The sequence below is a fragment of the Marmota marmota genome, unplaced genomic scaffold (assembly GCF_001458135.2).
Source record: "Marmota marmota marmota unplaced genomic scaffold, marMar, whole genome shotgun sequence".
NCBI lineage: Eukaryota > Metazoa > Chordata > Mammalia > Rodentia > Sciuridae > Marmota > Marmota marmota.
In genome coordinates this window covers 8857084-8880819 of record NW_026000211.1, presented here as the reverse complement: position 1 = coordinate 8880819, position 23736 = coordinate 8857084, and the positions used below count along the sequence as shown (strand labels likewise).

The 23736-nt window shown below is 35.9% G+C and overlaps 1 long non-coding RNA gene across 5 annotated transcripts in view; it reads right to left on the bottom strand.

Moving 5' to 3' along the window:
- LOC107142636 overlaps positions 1-23736 on the bottom strand; it is a 154066-nt gene that overhangs the window by 68633 nt on the left and 61697 nt on the right. The window contains exon 4 of one of the 5 annotated variants that reach the window (XR_007343364.1): positions 4807-5446. The exons of the other annotated variants lie outside the window; for them this stretch is intronic. This is a non-coding gene — a long non-coding RNA (uncharacterized LOC107142636). Of the gene's footprint in view, positions 1-4806; positions 5447-23736 lie in introns of those variants that run through there. 5 annotated transcript variants of the gene reach the window in all.

The following is a 23736-nucleotide window of genomic DNA, read 5'->3' as shown; positions in this document are numbered from 1 at the left end:
AAGGCTAAACAAAGAGCAAGCAGATTTTAGGCTGCAAGATCTTGAGAACTGAGACCTAGAGCACCAGGAGGGATCAAGACAGGATTCCCCTGTTGAGGTTGGTTTACTTTTTTAGACTCCTCTTTCTGGAGTGTCTACTTGTGTATCTGGATTTCAGGGTTTAGTTAAATCCTGATTTGGGAATAGAATGATACTTGACTAGCCTCCTAGCCATCTTGTCTTTTCTTTCTCCCTCTGCACCCCCCCTTCCTCCTTTCCTCCTACCCTTTGTTCCTTCCTCCCATCCTTCCTTCCTTCCTTCCTTCCGTCTTTCTTTCCTTTCTTCCAAAGAGAAACCCTAAAACTGCTGAGAATGTAAGAGGAAGAAGGTATGTTGACCTGGCACAGTGGCACATGCCTGTAATCCCAGCAGTTTGGGAGGCTGAGGCAGGAGGATCACAAGTTCAAAGACCTCCACAGCAACTTATCAAGACCTTTAACACATTTTGAGTTTATTTTTGTGTATGATGTGAGGTAATGGTCCATTTTCATATTTTTGAATGTGGATATCCAGTTTTCCTAACAGCATTCACTGAAGAGATTATCCTTTGCTTACTATGTCTTCCTGGTGGCCTTGGCAAAATTGGTAAACATGCTTGGATTTACTTCTGGTCTTTCAGTTCTCTTTCATTAGTCGAAGTGTCTGTTTTTATGTCGGTTCCCTGCTTTTTTGATTACTATAGTGTTTTAATATAATTTGAAATCAGAAAGTGTTACCTCCAATTTTAGAGTTTTTTGTTCCTGTGAAAAGTGCACTGATATTTTGATAGAATTGCAATGAACTTATCTGTTGCTTTTTCTAGTATAGATATTTTAACAGTATTAATTCTTTTGACCAGAGAACATGAATACTTTTCCATCTGTCTTTTTCAATTTCTTTCAGCAATGTTTACAGTTTTCAGTATATAGATCTATCATTTCTTTGGTTAAATTTATTCCTAAGTGTTTTATTTTTAATACTCAAATAGGATCATATTCTTTGTGTTTTTTCTCAAATACATTATTATTCATGTAAATAAATGTAATTGATTAAAGAAGTGAACATCTTAGAGACCATCACTTTCTTATTATTAATATGTAGGCCACAGTTAGTAGACTCTTAGTAACTTATAGATTGATTAAAAGTGTAAAAATATGGTTTAATTTGTTTTTTAAACCAGTAAATTATGCATAATTCAAAATGGCTAATGAAAGAATTACTAGTCTTATTTTTATAAATCTGATAAGTCTGAAAACTGAAATAAAGGTGAACAACTATTAGAGTAATACATGCTTAATAAAAGAAAAATGCTACAGATGTGTTTGTGCATATATATGTAGGCACATATTTACTTTATTCCGAGAATTTTTGTTACATCTTTTTTGGTCATTTTTATCAGTAGTGAAAATAATCTTAAATGTTGTTATCTTTTTTTTTTCTTATTCCTCTAAAAGAAATAGGAGAGTCTATAATTAGTTTAAAATGTATCATACTACTCACATCCTACTTTAAATCAATTTTTCGGATTTCTTCTATGTGCACAGGTCTTCCAACCATGTCTGACTTCTGCTTTTCACCAATATACGTTGGTGCACATAGGATTTCTAGCATTCTATTCAATAGCAGATTTGTCAGATTTTTTATTATTTTCCTCCTGGGTATAAGCATGTGCAGAAATCCGTGTGTGCTCATGTTTTAATTACCTGATGCACTGGCTTTGACTGAATAAATTGCATGATTACATCCTACATTGGACACAGAACAGTGCAAGTTATATTAAAAAGCCATTATATTTGCAACTCTGAACAAGAGACTATAATTAAAAAGCAATTGGATGAAATTAGCTTTAAGAATACAAGAGTTTAAGCAAGATTTGGTAAATGAACATTAATGGTTAACATGTGGTTTTTATTAGGTCTTTTGCTTTTTATTCTCTCTGACCCCAGAGTTGAATTCCTTAGATGTCAGTAGACCAGACTTGTAGAACACCTGTAGAAAGCTGTGCTTTACCATATGGAGAAAGTTATATCCATAAAACAAGCCAATGGAACTTTTGTGACTTTAGTAAATCAAAGGTATTAGGTAGGCTACAATGATACCCTGGGCATTAATAAACTATTCTTAATGCTTCTAAGATCTTAGTTGTATGTCATAAAATGCATAGTACACGCTCCTACAACTCAGAATGCTGGTCATAAAACACACATATACAAATCAAAGAAATAATAAAATTGAGAGAATTTTGATTACCATCACCACTAAATAAAAAAATTGCACACAATATGCGTAATAGCACCCTATGATCTAAGAAAACCATATGTTTCAAACTCTTGAGGACTTGGCATGGTAGTATTTTTGTATGTGGAAAAGCTTTGAGTTTATCAAGTATATATGCTAATAGATATTACATTTATGGCATATTATAGGTGGCTACAAATTCTTTGCTATTCCTCCAGTTACAAGTTGAAGTCTCTGGATATGTAAGCTTAATTTAATTATTCCACAGTGTATTTATAAATTATAATATCACTTCATACCCCATAAATTTATACAGTTATAAATTATCAATTTACAATAAAAAAGAAAAACTAAGTTGGGGCCTATTGTCCTTTCCCTGCAGTTTGGTCTGGTATGTGACTGCTTTGATCAGAGCAGAATGATGTAAATAGTGCTATAATAGTTATATCAATTCTAAATTATAGGCCTTTGTTTTGTTTTCTTTTTTTTCATACTGGGGATTGAACACAGGGGTGCTCTATCACTGAGCTACATCCCCAGACCTTTTTATTTTTACTTTTTTAGTTTGTGACAGGATCTGGCTAAGTTGCCTAGACTGGTCTTGACTTTGCAATCATGTGTCTGCCTCCCAAGAAGCTGGGATTACAGGTGTGGTCAGGCCTAGCTTTTAAGAGGAATGGTGCCTACTGCCATTTAAGAAGTCTACCCTAAGACCACGATCCTGAACAAGATCCAAGCCACAACTGGAGGCACTGTAGGATAGGATGTCATGCATGGGGAAAGGAGGGAGGGATGGGCCTCAGGTAGTGAGGTCCCAGACAGGAGTGTGGGAGTCACTTCAGAAAGGTCATCCATCCCCAGTCACTCCAGATGACACCACATGCATTGGTGACAAACTTCCTGAATGGTGCCTTCTGAAATGACTCACACAATGATGGACAAAATAAAATGGGTTGTTTTAAGTCGCTTAAGTTTTGGGGTTAGTGTGTTATGTGGCAATAAACAACAGGAACATAAACACCACTTTAGTTTTGTTATGTGAATTTTATAGTCCTTACTTTATATTTGTGTGAGCATATGTATAAATAGATAGATGTAAATAGATATTACCATAAAACTACATCTAAATTCAAAAGAAATTTTCTTTTTTTTTCTTTTTTTAATTAATTTTTATGGCCAGGCCCAGTGGCTCATGCCTTATTCCCAGAGGCTTGGAAGGCTTTGACCGGAAGATCACGAGTTTAAAGCCAGCCTCAGCAAAAGTGAGGGGCTTAGCAACTCAGTCTCTAAACAAAATACAAAATAAGGCTGGGGATGTGGCTCAGTGGTCGAGTGCCCCTGAGTTCAATCCCTGGAACCCACCCCCCAAAAATTTATCTTTATTAGAGCATTATAGTTATATATGGTAGTTGTGTTCATTTGATATGTACATGGAATTTGATTTCAGTTCCTGTCCCCCACTTTCCCTGCTACTTCCTCCCCCATTCTCCTTCCTCTACTGATCTTCCTTTCACTTATTTATTTATTTTTGATTGGTCCTTCCTATTTATACATCAAGATGAAATTCCCTGTGGTATATTTATATATGCCCTTAATGTGATTTTGTTATATTCATTTTATATTTCCTCTCCTTTCTCCTCACTCCCCCCCTTTTTTTAGACACTCATGGACCTTTATTTTGTTCATTTATTTATATGTGGTGCTGAGAATCAAACCCAGTGCCTCACACATGCTACGCAAGCGCTCTACCACTGAGCCACCACTCCAGCTACTCCTCCTTTTTGATCTCCTTCTTCTACTCCACTGATTTTCCCTGTATCTTTATGATATTCAGCCATCTCTTCTTTTTCCCTTATTTGGTCTAGCTTCCACATAAGACAGAAAACATTTGACCCTTAATTTTCTGAGACCAGCTTATTTAATTTAGCAAGGTGTTTGCCATTTCCATTGTTTTCCAGCAAATGCCATAATGTCATTCTTTTTTATGACCCAGTAAAACTTCATTGTGTGTGTATATATATACCACATTTTCTTTTATATAATTTTTTTATTACTTATACATGATAGTAGAATGCATTTTGACACATCAGACATAAATGGGGTATAACTAACTTCTCATGCTTCTGGTTGTACATGATGTAGAGTTACACTTTTGTGTAATCATATACGCACATAGCATAATAATATTTGATTCATTCAAGCATCCTTCTTACTCCCAAACTCCCTCCTCCCCTTTCACTCCCCTCTGTCTAATCCAAAATACCTCTATTCTCCCCTAGCCCCTCCCACTTCATTCATCTATTGTTGGGCATCTAGACTGATTCCATAATCTGGCCACTGTCAAAAGAAATTTTCAATTATGTTTGGCTTACCATATCAACAGGTTTTGCACCAATGAACTATGAATCAGAAATGTAGTTAGAATTAAAATAGTAGCATTTGCACTGACTATGCACAAACTTTACAATGTAAGTGCTTTGAAAATAGTTATTATCCTGGGGTATAATGCTATATTGCTAAGATGTAAGTGCAAGAAAAAAGTCAATGCACTTAGTGCTAGCAATTGAACCCAGGGGTGCTTTACCACTGCTGCATCCCCAGTTCTTTTTATTTTTTTATTTTTAGACAGTGTCTCACACTGTTACTGAGGTTCTTCCTAAATTGCTGAGGCTGGCCTCAAATTTGCAATCTTCCTTCCTCAGCCTTCTGAATAGCTGGGATTACAGGCATGCACCACCATGTCTAAAAATTTTTTCAATCTGGAGTTTAGTTAATTCTGCAGATTCACAACCTATTGATATGGAGGGCCAATTGTAACTTGAAATTTGTATGATAGAGTTATTTTCAGGGTCATGTACATTAGTGTAGCACATTACCTCTTCAAAGACCAGCAAGTCTGATTAATTTGTTGCAATATCTAAGGAAACTGAAACTGCCTTTAATAAAATTAAAACTTATCCCTAAAAGTTAGTGGAGGGAGAATCTCCATTTGGGAAGAATAGTTTCTCGTCACAGAACTGGTTCCGTTATCCTGGCTGGAGTTTTGGAGGGATCTTTTAACTTCTGATGCCACCAACACTGTCCTTTAAGGGCCATGCTCCACTTTAACACTCTGACCCATGCCAGAGCACACAGCTCTTCCTTTATGCTTAGGCATAAAACCAAAACGAGGTTGGAACATTTCAAGACCTTATAAAAAGCAAAAAAAAAAAAAAAAAATAACACTATGCAGCTTGTTTTCTCAGGTCTCAGACTCAAGGAAGATCTACCTATTTCACATTCAGGGTTTAGAGAAAAAACTCCCGTGATTCGTGTGTACCTGAGACCTGGCATGGGTTTCTGAGGACTGTCCTGTTCTCCCCAGGTTACGCAGTATGTCTAACCCTACCGTGAAATGTGACACATTTCATTTGTGTTCTAACAGTAAAACAACAACACTAAAATGTATGTAAAAAATGTACAAGTATAATCTTTACTGTCTCTTAGTTGCCTGGAGAGGTTAAAAATATTGGAGCAGGTATTTAACTAGAAAACCTCAAAAGCTGTCCAAAGGGCTGAGGTTGTGGCTCAATGGTAGAGCACTTCCCTGGCACGTGTGGTGCACTGGGACCCACTCTAGCACTACCTTAAAAAATAAATAAATAAAATCAAGTTTTAAAAAATTCAACAGCCTTTCTTTAAAAAAAAAGAAAAAGAAAAAGCTGTCACAATTGGGGGTAGAGGATGGACAAAGAGAGATAACTTTGTAGAGATGGGCAAGGAGCAGAGTTTGAAAGCTTTATAAGCCATCTTAAAGGGATAGAACTTTGTCTCATAGTCAATAAAGCATGCAGAAAAGGGATTAAGCAAGGAAGTGACATGATCAAATTCAGTTTGGAGAGGAGTCATCTGGGAGGCAGGGATGAGGATGGATTGGTAAGAGGGAAAACAGGCAGCTGCTGCAATAATCCAGAGGAGAGATGACAAGTCTTATTGGACTTTATATTTCCAGCACCGACATAGAACACAATAAATGATTAATGGATGTTTAAATAAGTGGTCGACTAGACATAACTAAAAGGATTTCCAAGCAGCAATAAAAACAGAAAAATGACAGATGCACTAAACTTAAAGTCAGTGATGCACAACAATCAAAGGACAAATAATCCAATTTAAAAATGAGTTTTCATGGGGCTTAAATGGACCTTTATCTAAAAAAGATATATAAATAGCCAATAGGTACATGAAAAGATGTTCAACATTATTAGTCGTTAGGGAAGAGCAAATCAAAGCCACAATGAGATACCACTTCACACTCAACTAGGATGGCTATAATCAAAACATTGTTGGCCAGAACGTGGAGGAATTCTACCTGTCATCCACAGCTGGTAAGAGCTTAGGCATGTTCCAGGATTCTGTCACTGAACAGAAGCTATGGCATCCCTATAGATCTGCATTCTCCACACATAAAGACTTTCTTACAAAGGTTAGCACTCTTTCATTGCCACATATATTTATATGAAATAAAAATAACATGCAAAGAATTTCATGATGTTAAGAATTTTACCCAGTTGGAAGTTTTGGGCTCATTTCTGAGAGAGTAAGTAAAGGTGAGACTCAATGAATGCTCCCTTGTCCCAATCTGTATTGTGGAGACCTTCAAGATGGTCTTTGTTCCTGTCACTCAGGTACATTGAGAGATATTTTCTAGATTTAGGAAAATGCTTTTTCTCTTTGTAGCTCTCTGGACTAGGGGATACCTAGTTCACAGTTGCATTCTTTATAAGAGGGACCAGAAATACAGCATAAATATGCTAAGTACTACAACCAGGAGCATCAAGAATGGCAAGATAACAAGATGCAAGTTTTTACAATTTTATTTTTAATTGACACATTCAAATTGTATATTGTGATGAGCGTGGTGGCACACACCTATGATCCCAAGTCTCAGGAGGCTAAGGCTTGAAGATCACAAATGTGGGTCATCAGCAGTTTACTGAGACCATGAGCAACAAAGGATGACTGTCTTAAGATAAGATAAAGAATAAAAAGGGCTGGAGATGTGGCTCAGTGAACTGGTGCCCTGAGTCCATCCCCAGTACCAAAAAAAAAAAAAAAAGAATTGTGTATAGTTATCATGTACATCATGCAACACATGAAAATGCTAAATCAAGCTAATTAACATATATATTACCTACCTACTTGGCTTTTACTACATGTGTATATGTGTATATGTGTGTGTGTTGAGAACTTTAAAAAATCTCCCCTCATGAATTTTCACAAATACAAAATTTTTTATGAACTGTATCACCATGTTGCATGTTAGATCTCTTGAACTTACTGCTCCTACCTAAAATTCTATGACCTTTGACCAACATCTAAGGCAACCCTCCCCAACCTATCCCCTCGGAACCTCCTTTCTCTGCCCTATTTTCAACTATGAGTTTAGCTTTTCTAGATTCCACATGCGAGTAAGATCATGTTGTGTTTGTCTTGTTGTGTCTGCGTATTTCACTTATGTTCTCCAAGTTTATCCATCTAGACACAAACATCAGGATTTTTCTTCTTTTTCAAGGCTGGTTCGTATTCCACTGGATATATGAACCACATTTTCTTTATCCATTTATCCTGTGGTGAATGCTTAGGTTGATCCCATATTTTGGCTATTACGAATTATGTTTCAATGGCCATAGGAGTGAAGATGTTTCTTCCACATGCTGATTTTATTTTTATTTTTTTGATATATACCTGGTAGTGGAATTGTTGGATACTATGGGAGTTCTATTTTTAATTTTTGAAGGAAACTTTTCTGTCTTGTATAATAGCTGTATTAATTTACCTTCACACCAAGAGTGCACAGGGATTTTCTTTTCTACACATCCTCAGTGGTACTCCTTTTTTGTCTTTTTTATAATAATCATTCTAACAGGTGTGAGATGATATCATATTGTGGCTTTAATTTACAAACCCATCAGTCAATTCTAAGTCTTCTTTTGAAAGATACCTGTTAAGATACTTTGTCCCCATTTTAATTGTTTTTGGTGTTGGTGTTGGTGTTGGCGGTGGTGGTTTTCTACAATCAAACTGAGTTTCTTCTGTGTTTTGGATATTAACCCCTTATCAGATGTATAGTTCGCAAATATGGTCTGTAAGCATACAACCAGCAACATCTCCAGCGACAAGATAGCATGATATAGATTTAAAATATCTCAAAGTTAAAATACAATTAGAAGACTCTTTAAAATTGCAAGATTATTTCAATGTAATAATGCTGACAGATGATAAATGGATCTTTTTGCCATATTTTTATTGATGCATTATAGTTGTGCATAATGATGGGATTTGTTGCTACATATTCATACATGCTCAAAATATAACAACATAACTTGACCAATATCATTCTCCAGTGCTTCCCCTTCCCTCTACCCCTTCCCCTTGATCTCTTCCTCTATGCTACTGAACTCCCTTTAATTTTAACCAGATCCCCACCCCCTGCCACATACACACATTTCTCTTCTTTTCCTTTCTAGTTTCCACACGTGAAAGGAAACATATGACCCTTGACCTTCCAAGTTTGGCTTATTTGCTTAACATAATGTTCTCAAGTTTCACCCATTTTCTTTTATATGATAAAATTTCATTCCTCTGAATGGCTGAATGAAACGCCACTCGTGTAGATAGACCACATTGTCTTTGCCCATTTATCCATTGGTGGACACCTAGTCTGGTTCCATAGTTGAACTGTTGTGAATTGTGCTGCTATTCACATGGATATGCATGTATCATGAGAGTATGGTGACATTAATTCTTTAGGATAAATACCTAGTGTCCTAAAGCCATACCAAGTGGTATGCCTGGGTCATATGATGGTTCCATGACTGAACTTTTGAGGAACCTCCATACTGATATCCATAGTTGGTAGTAATTTTTAATTCTACCAATAGTGTAAAAGTGTTCCTTTTTCTCCACATCCTCTCTAGCACTTATTATTATTCATATTCTTGATGGCGCTCATTCCAACTGGAGTGGGATGAAATCTCAAAGCAGTTTTGATTTGCATTCCCCTGATTGCTAGGGATACTGAACATTTTTTTCATATATTTGTTGGCCATTTGTATTTCTTCTTTTGAGAAATGTCTGTTTGGTTTTTTCACCCATTTATTGATTGGATTATTTCCTTTTGGGGTGATGACATTTTATTAGTTCTTTATATATATCTTAGATATTAATCTTCTGTCAGAAGAGAAGTTAGTAAAGATTTTCTCCCATTCTGTAGGTTCTTTCTTCACATTCTTAATTGTTGTCTTTGCTGTGCAGAATCTTTTTGATTTGATGTCATCTGATTTATTAACTCCTGGCATTATTTCCTGAGCTTTAGTGGCCCTATTGAGAAAGTTGTTGCCTGTGGCTATATGTTGGAGTGTTCATCTATGTTTTCTTCTAGGAGTTGCATAATTCTGGTCTAATTCTTAGGTGTCTGATCCATTTTAAGTTGACTTTGGTGCAGGGTGAGAGATACAGGTCTAGTCTATTCTTTTACATATGGATAATCAGTTTTCCCAGCACCTTTTGTTTAAAAGGCTATCTTTTCTTCAATGTGTTTTTGGCACCTTTGTCAAGGATTGGATGACTAATCTTTGTGCATTTGTTTCTGTGTCCTCTGTTCTGCATCATTGATCTATGTGTCTGTTTTTATGCCAGTAACATGCAGTTTTTGTGACTTTAACCCTGTGGTGTAATTTGGCATTTTGATGACTCCAGTATTGTTTTCTTTGCTTAGAATTGCTTTGGTTACTCTGCATCTTTTATTCTTTCAAGTGAATTTTAGGAACTGTTTTTTTCTAGCGTTGTCATTGGTATTTTGATAGGGATTACATTGAATCTGTATTTTGCTTTTAGTACTATGGCCATAATAAATGGATCTTTAAGTCATAGTAAATTACAGGAAAGAAAGAAGCTATTATTTTTATTTTTATTGCTATTACTATCACCAATAGCTTTATGACAGTATTGCTAAAACTATGGCCTTTACTTTCAAGAGAATTATAGGTGGTTATTTTACCTTTGGGCTAGATGATAAGAAATGCATTATCATTGGTAAAATGCTTTGAAAACAAGACCTATGGGAGCACAAAAAGGCATTTCATGGGCAGAATTCTCTCCAAAAGTCCTAAGTCCCGTTACTTCATAATGTGACTGTGTTTGGAGATACGGTCTTTAAAGTAGATAAAACAGGCTATTTAGGGTGGGCCCCAATTCAATCTGGCTAGTGTTCTTTTGAGGATAGGCAAAACAGTGACCAAATAAAAGAGAAACACACTAAAAATTGACTAACTGGAAGGAGCCATTTTGGTGAATAGACTCTATCAACCAAACCAATGAGTTTCACCAGAGGATTAATACATTCAAACTTGCATTTTATATCAAACATTATTGTTTGACCTATGGATGTGAGTATACAAGAAGTAGGAGAAATATCTATTCAGGAAAAAACTTGGAGAGAGATTAGTTTGAAAGTCAGAAAATTTGAAACTCTAAAAATGATAGCCATGGATAAAGAAGATAAGGAGGAGAGAACAGAGTAAGAAAGTGGTTAGATACCAGGAATAGACCATGGCCAGGATCTGGCAATTCTCAGCTGTGTATAGTCAATGGATTATGATGTGATTGAGATGGAGACCAATAATGCAGAACAGAAGCCAGAAGGAGAGATTACATGATCATTTAGTTTATAATAAGAATTATTTTGAAAGGCAATTGTACATGTTGGGGGGAAAATCACCATGAAAACTAAGTCTAATCAAATTTGACTAGGAAAGTGAAGAGTTGTATAGAACTCAAATTCCAAAATGTCATGGATTCCTTGAGGAAATTTAACTCTTATCTTACAAAATTAGTAAGCACAGAGAGGAAGATAGTGTTTTAACAAGTGAAACATAAGGGGGTTTTATTACATTTTGAGCTCCTCAGCTGGACTGGTACATGTATGACAAAAATAAAAACTTGTAGACACATCAAGGTTATTTTCTCCCTAGAAGTCAAGCATTTCTTTGCAGGAATGTCCAGCCAAATTTTGGAACTAATTAGGCATTGAAAGGCCTGCTATCTAGAAATTTCTGTAGCCAAAATATAACCATAGCTCTAGAGTAGCTGACAAGCCATTTATTAGAACAGCAGCCCACTAATGCTTCTCCTTGTTTCAAGGTTACATTATAAATCAACTTCGAGGGGCAAAAACCTTGGAGGAGCCCTGTAGGAGGATGAGCAGACAACTTAAACTATAAAAAAAAGTCCTAAAGTGCATATCTTACTTACAGAAAGAATGAGATTTGAAAGGATGATAATTAACAGAAATTAACACAGCTGGTATCCAGCAAGTTTCAATTGCAAAGATCATATAAATTGATTTATAGTGTTCCCATGTGACTAATGAAGGTGGATCGGTGACCATATTGTTCTAAATGATTGCATTAGAGAACATTATTACTTTCAAGGAGCTTGCATTAATAATAAAATCATTATCACCAAAGAATAAACAAAATAACAATTTTCAGGATCCATATTTGAGATCTTAAAAACACATATTCCATTACTAAATATCTTTCCAAAAAAAAAAAGTGATTAAAAAGAAAACTCTGAAGAAACACCCGTTCTGCTCTTTATTTTTCCCTTGGAAGAAAGAGGGGATTCAAAACCTTCCTGAAGTCAGCACTTAGAAAGGTTAATTATTCATATAGCACAATGAAGAGGAAGCCTGGATTTAATTGGACACATGCTTCTCACATTTAAAGACAGGGGAGTAGATAATGATGTCCCTTTTGTGTCCTTCCAAAAGAAATATGGGGAACTGATAATGTCTCACATAAGTCTTAAAGGAAGAAAATGTAGACCATGCACTTTTACAAATCACTCATTAACAAACAAGCTCCGAAGAAATGTGGTCTCCATAAAACGAGATCCTTTCACAGGGCTTAAATATGGTCAAATTTAAATATCTTAGAAACTGATTAATTTGACATCCTTAACCTCCAGAGATTAAGGGGGAATTTTTATGTATAAAGCATTAGCTAGATACAGAGGCTTGTGGATCAAGAAAATAGTGGAAAGAAATTTAAAAGAAATGGGTCTCAGAACATTCCATCAATGAATCGTGATCCAGATGTGTACAGAAATAATGAGAGTGATTTTCTTTTTCTTGAAATAAATAAACTACATTATAACTACACAAAGACATAAATTATACCTTTTTTTTTTACCTCTGTTAAACCAGTGCCTAGTGCAATGTCTAATACTAGTAGTAAAGTATACACAAGAAGGTATAAACAAGAAGGAACATATTCTTAAAATAGAGTATGAACTTATTCATTTGCCAGAATTTTAATGCAAATTCTTTATTGAAGTATTAGATACAGAAAAATGTATACATTCCAAATGTACTTTATACTATATATAGAAATGTATACATTGTGAATGTGCTAAATGTACCAAACCTCCTTTCAGACTTTACCCATCCTCCCCCAAAAAGGTAACTATTTTTTGGACCCCAAACACTATTTTTACTGTTGATGGCATCTGTGAAGTTTCTAGGATTTGGGCTGTTATGAATATTGCTACAATGAATATTCTTGTTAAAGAACAAATGTGTCCATTTCTTCTGTATATATAACTAGAAATAGAATTGTTCATTCTTTGTATATAAATATGATGAGCTTTAAAAGATATTTTCAAATAGCTTCCCAATGTAAGGGAGAAAACTCCTCTGGAGAATTTTTATAAGTGATACATAAGAGTTCTTTATCAGATTGTGTGTGTGTGTGTGCACATGTGTGTTTATAGCAAATATATGAATATCTTCTCCTACTTGGTGACTTTGACGTAACTATCTTAATGGTATTTTGATGAATAGAAGGTCTTAATATACTGCAATGATTGCTTATGAAATTTTGGTGGGTATTTGATACCTAGTAGAAATTGTATTGGATATTAAGAATAATAAGAATGAATTGTAAGAGAAATATTTTTCCTGAAAGCAAGCAGGTTTATGAGCTAAACATGAAAGTCAACCTAAAGAAATCATTAATATACAATTTTTTGGTCCATAACAAGATGTAGTACTTCTTCACACCTATAATTTTTTAAAAGCTACAACATGCAGAGCAATTATGATAGGAAAGTTATAAAAATGGAAGCAACAGTTGTGAATTCTGTCAGCAATAGAGAGCAAGCACTGTTCTCTCCTACAGTGCATTTCAAATTAATGTGTCCACAATATAAACCCTTAATCTTTATCTCCAAACCTACTTCCTGTCCGTGTATTCCTTCTTTAAATAAATGGCACCAGTTATGCAGGTCAGAACCCTTGGAGTCATACTTAACTTCTTTTCTTTTCACACTCCACATCCAATCTGCCTTTAAAAAAAAAAAAAAACCACAGATTCTGCTGGGCAGGTGGCACATGCCTGTAATCCCAGACTCAGGAGTTTGAAGCAGGAGGATCACAAGTTTGAGGCCAGCCTCAGCAATTTAGCAAGACCCTGTCTCAAAATGAAGAATAAGGACTGAGGTTATGGCTCAGTGGTAAAGCGCTTCCCTAGCACGCATGAGGTACTGAGTTTGATCCTCAGCACCACATTAAAAAACTAAACAGCCAGGCATGATGGCGCACACCCAGTAGCTCAGGAGGTTGAGGCAGGAGGATCACAAGTTCAAAGCCAGCCTCAGCAAAAGCAAGGTGCTAATCAACTCAGTGAGACCTTGTCTCTAAATAAAATACAAAATAGGGCTGGGGATGTGGCTCAGTGGTGAGTGCCCTGGGTTCAATCCCCAGTACAAAAAAAAAAAAAAGAAAAGAAAATCTACACTCTGATCAGTCATCACACATCAGTGGCTGCCATGCCAATTCAAATTGCTGATTGTTTTTCCCTCTTTCACGTTGACCTCTCATAGTCTCCTCCTCATAGAGTAGTTTGAATGTTAAAGGCATTAATTAGTCTCTCCTTGGCCTCACACTTTCTTTGGGAATCCCAATATATTTGAAATAAAATCTAAGGTTCTTGGCATGGGGACCCAGGTCCTGCATGACAAGGTGATAACCTATGGCTCCAACTCTATATTCTATCCCTTCCCTCCCCACTGACTGGCTCCAGTCCACTGGCCCTCTTACCCGTGCCTTCCTCTGCCAGACGGCTGTCCACCAGGCTCTGCATCGCCCACCGGTCCATTCACTCCTCCAGGGTTACCCCCTCATTTCCCTCTTCCCCACTCACTAGATGAAAAGCTACTCATCATCTCTACGTCAATGTCTTACATGCTTCTCAAGCTCTACTGAGCCATATCTTCCCATCCTAAATCCACTCCTTTCCTGGTCACACTCTGACCTTCCATATTTATGTGTGTCTTTGTTTTCCTGGGATGTTGTTTATAAGAAGGTATGTTTTTATTTTTTTCTGTTGTCTTTTTTTTTACAGTATTTCACATTACTAAAAACAGTGCTCAGCACCGAGCAGCTCTCAGTACGGACTGACCAATAAAGGAGACAGGCCAGAGTCCTCACTAATCCCAAGCCAGCATGAGCTAATTAGTTCATAGTCATAGAGAGCAAGAGAAAACCCAGACACTATGGATTCTTATTGCTTTTATTGTTGTTGATTAATGACAATTTAAAAGTTTTGCTAAGAAACAGCCCAAACTGAACACAAGAAAAACACAAAATCTTTAACTCCTTTGTGTCGACAGAAAATGGTCATTAATTAGCAAATAGAGTCAAGAATTATTTTCTTCAATCTCAAGCCTTTTTCTCACACTATGCATAAGCTTGGTTGTGCACTGCTACATTATGATAACTAGCTTAACATTTCCAATATACTGACTAATAACATTGTCTTAAGTCCTTTGAAATTCAATAGCTTCAAAACTTCCAGAATGTTCTTAGTGATAGTGCTACTCTTTATAAATTAATCCAAAAGGTTTGTATTATCCTCTGAAACAGTTCATTCATTTCTCCTCTTTGAAACATTTTGTTCCCTTGATAACTTTTAGAATAATAATAATAATAATAATAAAAGGAATGAAAAGAAAAAGAAAAAAGAATTCTGGTGGTTTGCCTCCTATTTGGAAGCCAGTTCTTTTCTGACTTCTTCACTTATTTCCTTGCTCCAGGACTCAGTCTTTGGACATTCTCTTCCTGGCCTACTCTCACTCTTTGGTGACCTCATCTAGTTTCCTTCTTTAAATGTTTTCAGCATGTGATGATATAATGCCTCCTTTTTTACTGCTGACTCATCATCTCTACTTCAATGTCGTACGTGCTTCTCAAGCTCCACTTAGCCATGTCTTCCCATCCTACATCCACTCTTTCCACAGTTTGCATTTTTCTTCTCCTCCCAGACTTGTCTGTCCATTCTGATGAAGTGCGGTCCCACCTCGGGGCCTTTGCACTCTCTGTGCCCTGTCACTTTTGCATGCAAGAACTCCTCCAGACATCTACCCACTGGTTGCCTCACAAAACCTTCATCAAGGTTTTGCTCAACTAAAATCTTTTAAGCAAGGACTTATTTGATAAAATAAAGACCCCTACCTCAGCCATCACTCTAATCCCCTTTTCTGCTTTACTTTTCTCCAAAACTGTCATAACCACCGAACACACAATACACTCACTTATTTATTTATTTTTTGGTTTGTTGTCTACCTCTTTTCTCTGGAATATGAGTTCCTCATGAGAAGTTCCACAAGGTCACACATTTTTATTCATTTACATATGCTTTATGAGTTCAGTAACCTTGTTTGGTTCCTTATCATAAGTACCGAGGAGAGAGCCTGGCACACAGTAGGAATGCAACAAATATACACCAGGTGAATAAATGAATTTCCTGAATTTTTTTCTGGCAATCTGTTAATGAATAGTCTGAAATTAAGATATAATACTACAAATACAGCCTGGCAAGAGCCTATAGGGAAAAAAATGTATATCCCTATCTGCTTATTGTGATTCTTTCTTATAGATGACACAAAAAATAACATTTGTTCTTCATTAGTTGACCTTTGGATATTTAAATGTTGTGACCTTTGTCGATGTGTCCTTGAGTCAAAATTGTTAATGAAAAACTGTTCCTTCTATATGAAGATCAAACCAAAATTCATTCAATATTTTAACCCTGTCTGTATACTTTAGTAAACTCTAGTTACTACCAGATACAAAATGCACCATCCATGTCTTAACAATTTTTTAAAATCTAATGAGAGAAATAACAAGTAACAATCAAGGCAGTGATACAAAACTGCACTAGTAGTCATTATGTTTGTTACTGCCATACATCAAAGAAAACAAGAGCTAGTTTTATTCCAAACATCTTGATGAAGCGCTAAAACTTATCAATTTTATGAAATTCCAACCCTTGAGTTCACATTATGTTATGTTTGACAAAACGGGCATATGCATAAAGTATACCTGTTGCATATTCAGATACAATGGTGTCTTGAGGAGAAATGTGTATGGAATGGTTAACTTGAGAACTGAAGTTGCATTTTTATCCTGGAATATAAGTTTACTTGAAAGACATGGTTGTTCAGATGTTGGTCTCTCTCAAAAACCCATGGGCAGACTCTTAAAAACAAGTGAAGTGGGCTGGGGATATAGCTCAGTTGGTGGAGCACTTGCCTTGGGATGCACAAGGCCCTGGGTTCAATATTCAGCACCACAATAAATAAATAAATAAATAAATAAATAAGATAAAATGAAGCAAGCTCCAGTCATCTCCAAGTAAACTGCTGACTCTTTATGGTCAATGAGGAAATATGATTTTTCACAAAAAAATTTAAATTTTGGAAAACTTGAACCTGCCACTGTGAACTTGATAACTTGCCCCTGCATAAAGGCTTTTGGATGAGATTAATGATGCCATTCATTAATGGGATTTTTTTTTTAAGATTGTCTAACAAAATTGTATCCATATTTGGAAGATCTGTTTAACTCAATGAACCAATATTTTCAATGCATCATATTATAAAATTATGCATGAGAAAAATCTATTCCATGTGTGAAATATGCAGATGGATTTAGTATAAAAAGGTACAAAATGTTTGTCAAAACAATTTTAGGATATACAACACAAATAACATTTTAAAAAATCTATACCTGTAGAATTTTGGTGTAGATTCAGAGAATATCCACAACTGTATTAAAGTACCCCTCTCTTTTTAAACTATGTATCTGTGTGAGGCTGAATTTTCTTCATATATGCGAATCAAATACACCAAAATAGATTGAATGCAGAAATAGATGACCATTAATGCTCATTCCTACTTATGAGTCTTGATAACTCCAACCTTTCTAGTCTAACTAATAACCCCTAAGTCTCTCCAATTAAAAAAACATGTATTCAGAGAAACACATTAAAGGACACTTAAAGGAGATAGTCAGCTGAATCAGTAACCATGGGGTGAGGGGTAGGAATTATACAAATAATCTGGTTTCTTCGAAAACTAAAAAAGGACAAGACTGCAAAGATTTAATAGGTGGTGTCAATTAAATAGGACATGTGAAACTTTGTATTTAGACTGAAATAACTCCAGAAAGACAATTCTGAGATTATCGAGAGATTCAAAAACTGATTAGACATTAGATAAGACATAGAAATTTTTAATTGTCCAACATACACAAATACTTATGATGCTTTAAAAGTCCTTATATTTTAATAATACATATAATTTTTCCCTGTTTTTGAGAGGGTACTGGGGGTTGAACTCAGGGGTACTCTACCACTGAGTCACATCCCCAGCCTTATTTTGTAATTTCTTTTAGAGATAGACTCATTGAATTGCTTAGTGCCTCACTTTTGCTGAGGCTGGCTTTGAACTTGGGATCCTCCTGCCTCAGCCCCCTAAGATGCTGGCATTACAGGCATGTGCCACTGTGCCTGCCCATACCAATGTTTTATAGATAAAATTACAATGTCTGGATATTTTTTTTTTTAAGAGTCCAACAGGCAACAGGTGCCTGCATGAAGGTAGAGCAAAGGGATGAAGATTGAACTTGACTTGTCATGTGCTGACCACCTAGTAGTTACAGCTGGGTGATGGGTACCCAAGGAGGGCTCTTTTTCTATTTTTGAATGTGTTTAAAATGTTTTGAATAATGAAAGATATTAAAACCATAAAGAAAAAAAAAAAGGACTCCTAGAACCAGAAAAGAAACGCCATTCATATATTTGGCATTTGTGAGCATTCTGTAATACTTATGATTGGCACAAAATATAAAATTGTCATGCTTTCATTGCATGAGACTTCAAGATCTTTGCATCCTGCTCTCAGCCAGTTTATATTCAATGCTTTTGAGTTCAGGAGGTCAAACAGTGTAAAAAAATTACAGGTTCCATCGGGTCTTGTGACAGGATGAATAAGACTTATCAGCTGTAATAGTGATTAGGATGGGTACAATGACAGGCACATATAAAATGAACAGGTCTAATAGCTTGGTTCTGAGAGGAAATTGAATGTATTCTTTGCTCAAGTCTGTGGAACCAGGGACACGGAACAATATCTGAGGCAGAGACTTTATGGTCCACACCATCCTCCTTGCCCCCGTGAGCCTGGGCAAACATTCATTTTCCTTTTTACATTCAGAAGTTTATTATACAAATGGTCTGCCTCCCAGTAGCCGACAAGAACCAGACAAGCTTAAATCCTAAGAAATGGCTCAAGTCAGAACACCCATTTTTTATGATGAAAAAATAATTTATGCTATACAGTATGTAATCTGCAACTATAAAGAATGGTTCTGAATCCATGTATATACAACAAATTAAATTAACTTTCACACAAATTAAAACTCTTGACATTTATTTCATATGATAATATATCTAAATTACACTCATAGAGAAATATGTTCAAAACTATCTAAATTATTTTACTTTGGCTTCGTGACCTTAAAATATGGCTGCCAACCATTCTTCTGATCCCTGGGAAGTCACTCTTTCAAGCAAGAGCATTTCCTGTCTGAGTGAGTTTGAGCTGTACTGTGATTTGCATCTAAGAATAGAATGCTATGCAGGAGAAATTCTAGAGCTTTTGAGCCCATGCTGTAAAAGAAGGAACAGTATTTTACTTTTTCCCCAGTTTTTATTTCTAAGGAAGTTCAGTCTAAACTAGCAAAAAGAAACCTGGGGAATAGTGGCCCTCTTGTGTGTCCATAGCTGAACTTCCAGACAAATGCAGCAGAACGAAAACCCACAATCTAAGCATTGTGGAGCAAAAGACCCACCCAGGTGAACCCAGTCCACCTTCAGGATCATGGAGGGGGGAAAAAAAATCAAATTTTTGTTTTAGGTCACTACTTTGGAATTCTTTTTTCCCCCTCAGCAACTGATAGACACTTTTTTCCAAGGTAACTAATGAATACTTGACCACTGAACTAGTATGTTTGAGTGTGGGCCTTTTTTGGGTAATGTTTTATTTTGGTCAAAGGTTAAACTCAGAAAATTTGCAAGAATAGGAGAAGAAACTGTATTTACTCTTTTTTTTTTTGTTCTCTCTCTCTCTCTCTCTTTCTCTCTCTCTCTTTCCCCCCTTCTCTTTCATTTTTTTCTAACTTATTTTTAGAATAAGTTAGAAAGATCATGCCCCTTTGCCCCTGAACATTTCAGTGAATATTTCCTATTACATAAACACAGCATGGATATCAATTTTATTTTATTTCAATGTAAATTTTATTTCAATGTAAAAAAAAACAACAACCTATTATCTGATTCATAACCCACTTATGAAATTCTGTCCACTTCTGAGAAATGTACTTTATAGCTATCACCTCTCCTCTTTGTGTCGAGGATCCAAAGATCATCACAACAATTATAATTTTTTAAAATTCTCTTTTTATACAGAAAATTTCCATAGACTTTCTTTGTGTTTCTTAACCTTGACATTTTTGAAGAGTATAGGCCAATTATTTTGTAGAATATCTCCTCATTTGTGTTTGTCTGATGTTTCCTTATGATTAAATCGGCTTGTACATTTGGGGCAGAAATGTAACTATTGTGACATTGTGACCTTCACTGTGTATCATATAAAAGGCACATGATGTTGGTTTGTTCCAACTGGATGTTATCTTTGACCCTCAGTTAAAGTTTATCTGTTATGTTTCTCAATGCGCAAGTTACTGCTTTTCCTTTGATAAGTAATTTGTTGGAAAACACTTGGTTACTATAAAACATCTTTTTCTTTATCAAATTTCCACCTAGTAGTTCTAACATCCAATGCTGAAAGGAATGTATTGTGTATCCATATAGTAATGATTAGGGATTAAGACATTTGTTGAAGCAGGATGTTAATTGAATCCTACGCATAAATAAATCAGAAATACATGGCTTCAATTGTCTGTAAAAATGTTTACTTAGAAAATAGTAGAAAATGTACTTCACAAAATTAGTTTTATTGAACAAAATGTACTTGAATAAAAAAAGCAATTTAAAACATTCAAAAATTAAAAGAGAAGTCAGCGTCACCCAACCGTCCTAAAAAGACATTTAACTCTCAGCATATTTTCTAATCCATTTAACAATAAAAAAAAAAAAATCTGACCACGGAAAGAGTGAAGGAATGTTAGTGTGTGAAACATGTGGAGGCAGAATTTACAGAATTGTAGTCTGAACTGAATCTAAAACAAAATTAAAAAGCAGTGATATTGTGACTCCAGACAAGAACACATGTTCAATTGGCAGTAATGGGATGCCTATCACCTACGAAGCACTTTGATACAAAAGCATATTTATATGCAGCATTCTATTTTACTATCACAATCTTATAAGGCATTTGTTATTAAACTTTTTTTCCTTTACGTAGAAAAACTCCTAGGAGGCTTGTTTACCTAACAATTCATTATTTCTATGTCCCAGGTACCGTACTAATGTACTGGGAACAGAGTTGGGGACATAAATATGGCCCCTCTTACAATCTTAAGCAAGGCAGATATGTAAGCAACCAATTATAACCCAGTGTTGAATAAGCTGCAGGAATGCAGTCTGTGCAGTAGGCTAAGAGAAGCGCATGCACCAGACCCAAAGTCTCCAGGGAGACTTCATTGATAGAACATCCGATCAGAATGAGAAATGAAAGGTGAGTAGGAGCTGAGTATAGAGGAGTGGGTGGCATTAGAGGAAAAGAATCTCAAATATTCCAGAGGAAACATTTTCGAAAGTCCTAAGGCTATTCAGTCATTTTCTTTAAAACCAGAACATGTAAGACCAGGACAATGGGGGAGGGGGCAGCAATGGGGGTCACAAAGGTAAACGGGGTAAGTAAAGCAAGAATGCCTTGCAGTCTGTACCGAGAGCCCACAGCTTGATTAATGTGGCTCAGAGATTGCACTTATCACCTCAAGAAGGTTTTGATGTCCCCAGTTTACACTGATTTTAGTTTGTTCATTTCAAGATCAAATGATGGCAAGTTTCAGCTGCATCCAGGATGGTATGAATCATTAAAATGCTGAAATTACTCTTATCAGTTTAGTCAGGTCCTGGCCAGAAGTTCACTAACCCAGCTGAAACCTCAAATATGATGGTAATTTGGTTTGAGAATAAATAATAGATTATGTTAATACAGATGGGGACTGGATAATGAGAAAGAAGCTTTTTAGGGGTTTATTTGTGAATCAAAGTGAAGCAAGGAAATTATTTTAAAAGAGAAACTGATCCTAAAATTGTTCTTTGGAGTCTTCTTAATATCCCATAAATTATAAATTCAGATAAATACTATAAAGACTTTGTATTCTAAAGAGTAAAATTATTTCATAATTCTGATAAGTGAAAACTACAACTCTCTCACTTAAGAAAATGGTTCTCATTTCCTTCTGCAGAACACAGATACTATTAGCCATCCCTTAATGAGCAGTCACTATGTGCAATTTCTAAATTTAAAAATTTCCACCTCCATATATTACTAACTCAAAAATGTAAAATGTAAGTATCACTTACAGAGATAGAGAAATGAGGCCCAGGAAGATAATAAATTGCCCCAGAAAACACAGCAGGCAGACTGCACCGATTTGGTCCTCATTTGGTGGTAAAACATGTGAAGGTTTTTACAATCCCAGTAAATGTGTACACTTATACCTTTTCCTGTGGAAATGCTTATAATTATTAAAGACTACCCCGCATCCCCTTTATATCTGATACATGGCGCAGGTATTGCTTTATGTTCCTAAAAACCACTCTGTACTCTGTACCATATCTGGCCTAAAGGGTTTTGGAAACGGCATTTTTCACCTTGTACAATTCATCTATCAAATAGTAATTAATATGAAAACCTTAATAATTAACTTAGTATACCCCTTAAAAGCAAATGTAAAATCTTGCATAAACATAAAGAAATTAGAAAATATCAAATATGACTTAGCGCACGTTTTAGAGCTAATTATGTCACTCCTATCAAATTCCACCTCCCATCCAGGTGGCCACCTTCTGGGGTCATCTATGTCTGTGGCTTATCATCTAGAGTTTAGTGTACCTGGAATGTAAAATACTGAACTAAGCAAGAACACACGACAAGGCATCCTGTTTGAATCTTTTGCCTGCAATTTAATGAATTATGTGACCCTGAGCAAATTACCAAGCAACTCTGTAATGCTGTGATAATAGTTTATGCCTCTGGGTTATTGTGAGGATTGAATAATAAGATAATGTGGGTCTTTACACCTGGCCCCTTGGTAGGCATAAAGTAAGTGCAGCTATTACTAAGCCATATAATTATCCATAAGGATACTCTTTTCTATCAAAGCAATAATACAGATCTGATAAATGCCTCCTAAAAGCTAAATATGCTAAAATATATACAAGATGTATAAATGACATGAAAAGTATCTTTAATGCTTCACGAGATAACAGCCCGTGCATTGGTGGGACTTACCTACTGGAAGGGTGGGTGTTCGACAAGGACTTTTATTATGCAGCTTTGAAATGACTCTAAACACATTATTTGCTACATGACATATGTTTTGCTGTGATAAGAACATGGAGTGTAATCCCCCTTTCCTTCAGAATGTTACAACACACCTTATCAGACCCCATATGTGAATTATTGGCCTCAAATACAGGTCTCCAAAGCATTTATGATTTCGACAGACCCATTGAGAGCCCAGGCTATGGCAGGGCTACTCTGTGGCAGGATTCCAGCAATCCTGCACATTCTCCCTGGCCAACACCAGCACCGCTTGCTGGCTGCTAGGAACCTTGTGTGTTACCACAGTTGTGTGCTGGGTTGGTCAAACTGTCTCTTCCAAGAACCTCCCAGAGAAAGATATACCTCAAACTTTAATTATGCTTTATCTCCACCGAGGCCTGTTTCTGTCCTAATTGAACAGCTAGACTTTAATAATTGCACACTGTATAAAATTGAAACTCACCATGTGGTTAATGCACCTCCTCTGTGGAGTGTATTCCCTGTGAGTTTTATTCTCATTATTCTCCACTGCTTTAAGCATTGTCAAAAAAAAAAAAAAAAAAAAAAAAAAATTT